The sequence below is a fragment of the Musca domestica genome, unplaced genomic scaffold (genome assembly GCF_030504385.1).
Source record: "Musca domestica strain aabys unplaced genomic scaffold, Musca_domestica.polishedcontigs.V.1.1 6, whole genome shotgun sequence".
Taxonomy (NCBI): domain Eukaryota; kingdom Metazoa; phylum Arthropoda; class Insecta; order Diptera; family Muscidae; genus Musca; species Musca domestica.
This window is the reverse complement of record NW_026712363.1, coordinates 9,271,362-9,280,798: the sequence shown is the minus strand read 5'-3', so window position 1 is coordinate 9,280,798 and position 9,437 is coordinate 9,271,362. Positions and strand designations below refer to the sequence as shown.

Sequence of the window (9,437 nt, the reverse complement as noted above, 5' to 3'; positions counted from 1 at the left end):
TACTTACAGGCGATATCCGAAATACACAAAAGCCGTACTTCTGGCTTTTTTATGCTGTTTTCGTTGACGAATATAGCCAAATATCGTAGACAATCTAATCATATAGATGGGTCTAAATTTGGAGATATAGAGGGGCCTCTTCCTTTTGGAGATGTTCGCAAAATATTTAGGGGTTCAAATGAAACAAAAACAGAAAACAACTTCCTGATCACACAATTGAAGCCAATCGACACGCCTGAGAAGAGAGTTAAGGACAGGGAATTATTCTAGCATTTTGGATGAAAAATGGACCACAACAACTAACAGTATGACGGAGTGCTTAAATATTGGGCGAATTTCTCTGGTCAATGTCTCGTGACATAATTTCAAAAGCGAAATCTTCCAAAATCGATCTGGATATAAGGGTGCTTCTAACATATTGTAGTGTTGTAGGGTATCACATGGTCGGCCCCGCATGACTATAGCCTTTGCTTACTTGTTATACCCTACACCACAAGGTGGTCAGGGTATTATGTCTTTGTGCATTTGTTTGTAACAGGCAGAAGGAAACGAGATAGACCCATAGTTCCTTTTGATGATCTGCATAGAATCACATTCTGAGTCGATTTATACATGTCCGTCCGTCCGTCTGTCCATGTATTTTTGTAAACAAAGTACAGGTCGCATTTATTGCCCGATCCAGATGAAATTTTGCAAAGATCTTTTGTTTGGCCCAAGGACGAACCCTATTGAAATTGGAGATAATCGGTCAAAATTTAGATGTAGCTCCCATATATATCTTCGTCCGATCGGCCCGAATTGTATGGAATTTTGCATATACACCCATATTAGGCCTGAAAATATGTGTGCCAAATTTGATCGAAGTCGGTTCAGATATAGCTATAGCTCCCATATATAACTTCGTCCGATTTACCTTTTATTGTGCATCAAACGTCTAATATTTGCCCAAATGGGATGGAATTTGGCACATACCACCGAATTGAGTCTAGAAGGTAGTATGCAAAATTTGGTGAAGATCGGTTCAGATATAGCTATAGCTCCCATATATATTGTTCATCCGATTTGTTGTATTTGTTACCCACAGCCGTAATATGCACTCCATAACAACGATATTCAGGGAAATATATCAAATACAGCTCAGAAATATCTTTGCCAAATTTTATCGAGATCGGTTCAGATTTGGATATAGTTCCCATATATATCTTTATCTGATTTCAAATTAATTTTGCACCAAATGGGCAATACAAGTTCGAATTTAAAAGATACAAATGCTTTGGCATATTTTGTCCTTTGAATTTTAAATTATAATTATAATCATAGCGTGTATGATTGAATTCTCCCATAAAAACTTTTAATTATTAAGTGGAGCTCAACTAAATTAGCAAAGAGGTGTAGGGTATCATAAAATCGGCCCCGCCCGACTTTAGGACTTTCTTTACTGGTTTTTTTTAATATTTTTGTTATTGTTACGATCTTCTTCGGTGTTGACAATGCTTGTCTTCTTCTAAAATTGCACATATTCTGCAACGTTACCACAATTTTCAAAGTTATATTTCCCAGCATGGTTCAAGCATATACACCCTATTCTTTCAAATCAAGCAATAATTACAATTCACGAAATAACCACTAGTTAAAAAAACGTTAGATTGCGGTCCCTTTATTTATCTATATGCGGTATCCGATTATACACCTCTATGGATCCGGTATCATTCGAAAGGTCAGGAGTACATTTCTTAAGTATGTGTGACTTCGCTGGAAAATGACTTTCGGCATCGAAAATACTTACTCTTTAATGGACATTTTTATGGTTTTATGGTCCATTTTAATTGCTAATTATTATTCGCTAATCGTCTAAGTAACTAAATACATGCAAGATTTATTGCAACTGAATTTAAAAAAATATTATTTATCTTGTATTGTCTGAACATGGCCAAATCAAATTTCGTAACCATAACGACAAAATATTTACCCTTCCTCCATACTATCATGAAAATCCTGATATAATAAAGTATTGCAATATGGTGGCCAAACCATGGGCCTATATAGACCACTTCTGGGAAATAAGTAAACATTCCGTCGACTTGTTTTGTATATTGATTTGAAATTGATTCATTGATTTAATAAATAAATCCTGACGGCATGAAAGTGAACATAGCGCCCAACTGCTTCTTATATTTCACGTATACGTCCACGTAGCTTCGCACCTAACAAATTTTGCATTGTTTTCATATTACATCTAAATTTAATTCATTTGACCACAGTGCTAGAAAATGTTCGTTCCATTCCCAATCATTGAGGGTGTATGCATTGCTACAAGGCAAACGTAATAAATGATAATAAATAAAAAATGAAATAAAATAAAACAAAACAAATAAATATTAATTCTATGCCTTACCCAATAAAGTCATAATGTTGTGCATATAAATTCGCTGTATGCATCATATTGTAAATAATAGGCAGTACACTTTTCGAATGATGAGAAATTTGTTTAACCGAAGAAATGTTGTGGGTAACGTAAGATTTTTTAGGAATTTCAGATATGTGTTTTTAATTTTCCTGTTATTTGGTATTTTAAACAATATATGTCAAAATACATAAAATAAATATTTTTTTTATACCCTCCACCATACATAGTATGGAGGGTATATTATCATTCCGTTTGTAACCCATCGAAATAATAATTTTAGACCCAACAAAGTGTATATATTCGTTATCAGCGTAAAATTCTAAGACTATTTAGCCCTGTCCGTCTGTTGTAGTCACGCTGCAGTCAAAACAAATTAAGATAGGAAGCTAAAATTTTGCACAGATTAAGTTCGAAGATGGACTATATCGGTCCATGATATCGTATTGCCCCATATATAACGGTACCCCGATATTCGGTATTTTTATGATTTTAGCCACATTTTTCAATGGAATTGTTTGAAATTAAACGCAAGGAGTTCCTTGTGAGTACTTTATCACCAGAAGAGAATTATCTATATAGGTCCAAATATCGTATACCCCCCATATAACGGTACCCCCCGATATCCGGTATTTTGATGATATAGCACATTTTCCAATGGAATTGTCTGAAAATCCACACAAGGAGTTCCTTGTGAGTACTTTATCCCCTACTTATATACTTATCGTATATCCCCCATATAACGGTTACCACCCCCCCCCCCCCCCTATTCGGTATTTTTATGATTTTACCCACATTTTTCAATGGAATTGTCTGAAATTCCACACAAGCAGTTCATTGTGAATACTTTACCCCCAGAAAGTGAAATGTCTATATAGGTCCACAATAGCGTATATCCCCCCAAATATCGGCACCTTCCGATAATCGGTATTTTAATTTTTTTTTTTTTAAATTTCCTTATTCTCTCCAAATGGTGGAGGACATTTTTACTTGTTTTAACGTAGAACCCTTAATTAATGGGATTATAGCCTGTTTTAGATCGTATTTAATATGCATTTTAAGCATTAAGGCCATATTTGCGTGTCCGCTCTTCATTTTTTTCTCAACCGACATTTCGTAAGTATATTCCTGCAATATTTTATTTCATATTCTGAGTAGATAGTCGAATATATCGGGAAATTCGAAGGAACAATATACTCTAAAATAAAATGAGACACACAAAACTGATTCGGAACAAATATGCAATTTATTCTGAAATACAATTTACCATGCTCAAAAAATACCCTTTAAACGATTAATTACTATAAAAATTCGAGGTTTGTTTAAAAAGTGTGGCGAATTTATTATTGACATTTTTATTTGTCCAGGAATATAGTAATTTTCCGATATTTAAAGGTCTTAAACCATCATTTTCAATGATCTTGTTCAGAGTCTATTGTAATGCAGTTTGCATATTGTCAATCTTAAAGTAGCATAGTCCACCTGCACAGTTTGGTAACAAAGGAGGATTTATATCCAAAAATTTGGTTTTTTATTTCGCAAAAATTGCCATTATTAAAATATTGACATTTCTGCAACGCATATTTTTGGATACTTTTTAAATCAATTTTAAACAAGTAAGCGAAGGCTATAGTCTTGCGGTCCCGACCATGTGATATCTTAAAACTCAATAATGTGTTGTGGCCTCCTGGTATACAAATTCATTTTAGAAGAATTTGTCTTTGAAATAATGTCATAAAGCGCTGCCGTATGTTACACTTGCCCAACATTTACGAACTCTGTCGTGTTGTTGGGTATTCACAACAATTTCAAACGAAAGTTGTGGTCCAAATAGCTATATGGTCATATACAATGCTAGACTTCTTTTCTGTTCCTTAATATCCTCTCATGCTAAATTCCGTGTCGATTTGTTTTCAATTGTGACCTGTGCAGCAATTGGCTTAAGTTTTTACCCTGACCCTACCCCATGCAAAATTTCGTGGGGATCGGACCATAATTGCGACCTGTTTATAATATCCTCGACACATAGTGTTGCCGGGTGTAGAAAAACTTTAGAAAATCTTCAATTCAAAATTGTAAGTCAAATTTAAAAAAATCGCATGCGATAAAAAATTTGACAAAATTGAAAAAAAAAATATGTAACAAAAATATTCACTTTTTTTATTGGCATATTTTTAGATTCTATTAAATTTATGATAAAAATTGTAAAATCAGTCCAGCGGTTCTAGACTTATAAGCTTAATAGCTAAGATTTATTGATCTTACATATATACAGGGAGAGATGAAAACACTGCAACCAACTTCAGACTGCTGTAATTTCCAAGCCACTCGTCCGAAAGCTGTTAAAATTATTCCAGTGACAGCTCATTATATTGTTTACAAGTATATAAAAACATTTTGGTGAGAATTGTGCAGAATTAAAGTTATTCGTGACGGAATTCAAGCGTGATAGTGTGGCATGTGGAGGAAAACAGCAACATCAGCGGAAATGGTTCTAAAAGTAAATAAGCGAATTGATCGAAACCAGCGTCGCAGTGGCCGAATAATGGCTCGTGAGCTGAACATATCACAATATTCCATTCGGTAAATATTGAAATATAAACTCGGGGTAAAGCCATTGAAATTCCAAAAAGTGCAAGAACTTACACCGCAACAGAAAGAAAATAGACTCAAAAAAGTTAAAGAGTTGCTTAGCCTTTCCGAAAGTGTTGAACTGCCGAATTTGTTTATCTGCGATGAGAAAACATTCGTTGTCCAGCAGTTTGTAAACAAACAAAAAGATCGTGTTTACTTTCCAAAGAGGTCAGCTGAAAATGTGCACATTCGGTTGGCCACCAGAACTCAAGCGCCGGCTATGGTGATGGTGTGGGCCCCCATTACAGCCGATGGTCGCTCTCCGCTCGTATTAATCGACCATGGAATCAGAATAAATGCCGAATGTTATCGCGAAAATATTCTGGAGGGTGTATTAAAGCCTTGGTCACGCAAACATTTTGGCCCCAGACCTTGGACATTACAACAGGACTCAGCACCATCGCACTCAGGACGCGCCACTCAAGAATGGTTACAAAATGAGGTTCCTCGCTTCATTTCCCGCGCACAATGGCCACCAAAATCTACGGATACTAATCCGTTGGACTATTGTGTCTGGAGTATTTTGGAAAGCAAGGTTGGCACAAAAAAGTACCAAATTGTCGATCAGACTACAGACCGCAGAGCAACATTCAGTAGCCGTTTGATGGCCATAATTCGCGCCAAAAGTGACCAATTCGAGCAAATCTAAACTTATTCTAAATTTGATGCTTTTTCCGACATTTTTGCTTACATTCAATAAAATTAAAAAAAATTTAAAAATTATGGCGTTTGACTTTGATCATTTTTTATTTCACCCTGTACAATATGCTGTTAAATAGAATAAAACTTTTTGCTCAAAAAATACTCTTTAAACGATTAATTACTATATACTTCGAGGTTTGTTCGAAAAGTGTGGCTAATTTATATATAGACATTCATACAGAATATATATATACATATTTTTTTTTTTCAGAATTATATATTAAGCTTTTATTATTATTTTTTATATTGTTGTTGCAAAATGGTTAGGCTTATCCCTTTTATTGTTTTTTTTTTTTATAAAAACAACGTTTGTTTATTAGTGGAGAACGATGGTAATGTTTACCAGGGGGTAAGGCAGGGAATACCTAGGTTTCGGAAAGAGCCACCAATCCTCATCAGTTCCCTTGTTTTTTGTCTGGGATATTCTCCCCAGAAGTTATTTTAAAAATAACTTCTATGACAAAAAACATTTTTTACCCAAGTGACGAGATCGTAAGCTCAATAGAAGAGGAACCAAAGAATTAAATAAAACTAAAATTCTTTTGGAAAGTCTTCTAAATCTTACAACCGCACTTATAAACATTTACATCTTTCTCCACTTGTTATGCTTTCGTTCAACCTGAACGAAGAAGTATAACCATGTAAGTTGGTTTTGTCTGTTACAAAAAAAAAAAAAAAAAAAAAAAAAAAACCGAAACCTAGGTATTCCCTGCCTTACCCCCTGGTAAACATTACCATCGTTCTCCACTAATAAACAAACGTTGTTTTTATAAAAAACAACAATAAAAGGGATAAGCCTGACCATTTTGCAACAACAAAATACTACGGTATCCCGAACAAACAAGCCACACTGTTTTATTATTTTTTATATTTAAAGCTTTTAAAACATCATTTTTAATGATCTTATTCAGTTTCTTCTCAATCTTGCCGTAGCATAGTCCACCTGCTCAGTTTGGGAAGAACAGTGGATGCATATCCAAAAATTCATTTTTTTATAGTGGAATACTTCGCATAAATTGTCATCATCAAAATATTGCCATTAGGTGTTGATCAATTACACGTGCCACACCTGTGCAATCAAAAAAGCACTGCGAGCAAATGCTTCATATTTATACGATCTCCGGCCCCCAAACCTTGTGGAAACGTTACTCTAGATGAAGTTATAGTAATCGTATATTAATCATATCATAACCCATTTCGTAAAAACACCCTTTTTCAAAAAATATTTATGTTTGTAAAGAGTAAAATTTAAAAAAAATATTTGTGTAGGTAGTAGGAATCATCTATCAGAAAAAAAAAAATCAAAACCCCCCCCCCCCCCCCCCCCCCCTCCTTTCGATTTTTGGATTGGATACTTTTTGAATTAGTTTATATAATTTAAAAAAATAACAACCAATAATAAGTGGAAAAAGATTACTTTACATATTCGTAAACTTGACTGTTAGAAATTTCGAACACTGGTTTCTGGAAAACGAAAAATCGGAAAATTTCTCTTAGTAAATTTTTGACATCAGTGGGCCCAAATTACCCTAAAATGTTTTTTTCCAAAAACGAAAATTAAAATTAGATTAGATCTCTCATGTGTGTGCAAATATGTTTTAACTCCTTTTTGAATATCAAGCTAAAACTGAAGACAATCCAAAACTCTAGTAAGCTATACAGTTGACAAAAAGAACCTAAATAGTGAAAATTGCAAATTTTGTTGGCATAATTCAACATCAACAAAATAATCAAAAGTCGACAACACTTATCCTGCGAAAACTCAAAAATCTCTATACTTTTTGAACGAACCTCGTGCCCGTTAATATAGGCCCGGTCGTTTAATTTTTGTCGCTGATGTTGTTTTTATTGTTATTATTATTATTTATGAAAAACTGCGCAATTGATTAAATAACCACACAATAGTACTAACAGAGATAAAGGTTGCGGTCGCTGCGGTTTAAACTTAATTATATATGCAACAACAGAAACATCAACGACAACACCAACTGTGGCAACTCAGCATTGACAACAACATTTTATATATTCTTATATGTTATTTCGTGTAATCTTAATTAATTGTTATTTTCTTCTTTTTTCTCGTGTACAAGTTGATTTTTTAATTGTTTCACTTTAACTCGAAATTTTTTAAGGGTTAACACTTTATTAGTATTCAAGATAAAATATATGTGTGCTTACTTTTCAACTATGGACACAAGGATATTCAATAATTTTCATTTATTAATGTTGTGCCCAACCAAACTGCAATATAATGCAGATATTTAGGACAGGACAGGATATAATTAACAGGATTAAATAGCGTCAAATCGTGATCCACTTCTTGCTAGTGATCATTATGGACATTAAATCTATCTGTAGTAACTATAGCCTCATTATGGGATTATTTAACTGTCTTATTAACCACTTCTATAATGTTTCAGAAACCCTAAAAGGATTTTGTACAAAGAGGCACAGGATCCAAATATTATCGATGATTTAAGCCGTATCATATGATATACAGCTTCTATAGACATAAGGCTAAGGCAACATTTTTGTTAGACTAATTCGATGGAACACAAAATAGCATTGTCAACATTTGATTCGATTGCAATCAAACTTTGATATTTTTGTTAGTATTCGTTCCCATACTTCCCGCATAAGTGGTTGGTAAAACCATTACTTTTTTACGAGTTTTTTCTATTATTCAAAGCTTTGCATTATATTTAGCTGTAACTAACAGTACGGCCGAGTTCGTAAATATTGGGCAAATGTCCCTGGTCAAAAGGCTACATGAGATAATTTCAAAAGTGAAATCTTCCAAAATTTATTTGGACATAATTGGACTTCTACCATATTGTAGTGTTGTAGGGTATCACATGGTCGGCCCCGCAGGACTATAGCCTTTGCTTGCTTGTTTTAATTTGTTTTTATGTTTTGTCCATCTATCTACATATTAAAGAAAGTTATGTTAGTTCCATGACATTTTTTCAATTTGAGAGATTTCCACATAGTGTTTCAACAGGAAATTGCAAACACATTCAAACAAACAAAAATAGCTAACACAGCTGCGTTGGGCTCATATAAAAATGTGAAACTACTTCTTTCATATGTGGGGACTGCAATCAGTGAAGTATTTGTTTGTTTACAAACTGCTGGACAATGAATGTTTTCTCATCGGAGAAAACCAAATTCGGCAGTTCACCACAATCGGCCAAGCGAAGCAACTCGTTTGAGTCCATTTCTTTCTCTTGCGGTGTAAGTTCTTGCACTTTTTGGAATTTCAATGGCTTTACCCCGAGCTCCTTTTTCAATATTTGCCGAATGGAATGTTGCGATATGTTCAGCTCACGAGCCATTTTTCGGCCACTGCAACGCGGCTTTCGATCAAGTCGCTTCTTTACTTTCTGAACCATTTCTGTTGATGTTGCTGTTTTCTTCTGTCCAATTCCTTGATGTCGGGCTACGCTATCAGTATCACGGTAACGAGCGATGGTACGAGACACACACAAAAGATTTATTCACATTTAAATGCTGGAGTGCTCTAACGATAGCCACTTGTGGTTTTCCAGCAAAATATAAAGAAATCACACTATCACGCTTGAATTCCATAACGAATAACTTTTTTTCTAGAAAATTGTCACCAAAATGCTTTTGTATGCTTGTAAACAATATAATGAGCTGTCACTGGAATAATTTTAACTGCTGTCGGACGAGTGGC

The 9,437-nt window shown here is 34.4% G+C and overlaps 1 long non-coding RNA gene across 1 annotated transcript; it reads right to left on the bottom strand.

Annotated features, from left to right (window-relative positions):
- Window positions 1-2,076: 2,076 nt before the first annotated feature.
- Window positions 2,077-2,571, bottom strand: LOC109613538 (uncharacterized). Its single transcript, XR_002195052.2, has 2 exons — window positions 2,396-2,571; window positions 2,077-2,310 (listed from the first exon to the last, which is right to left on the bottom strand). It is a non-coding gene; the product is annotated as an uncharacterized LOC109613538 (long non-coding RNA).
- Between the last annotated feature and the right edge of the window lie 6,866 nt (window positions 2,572-9,437).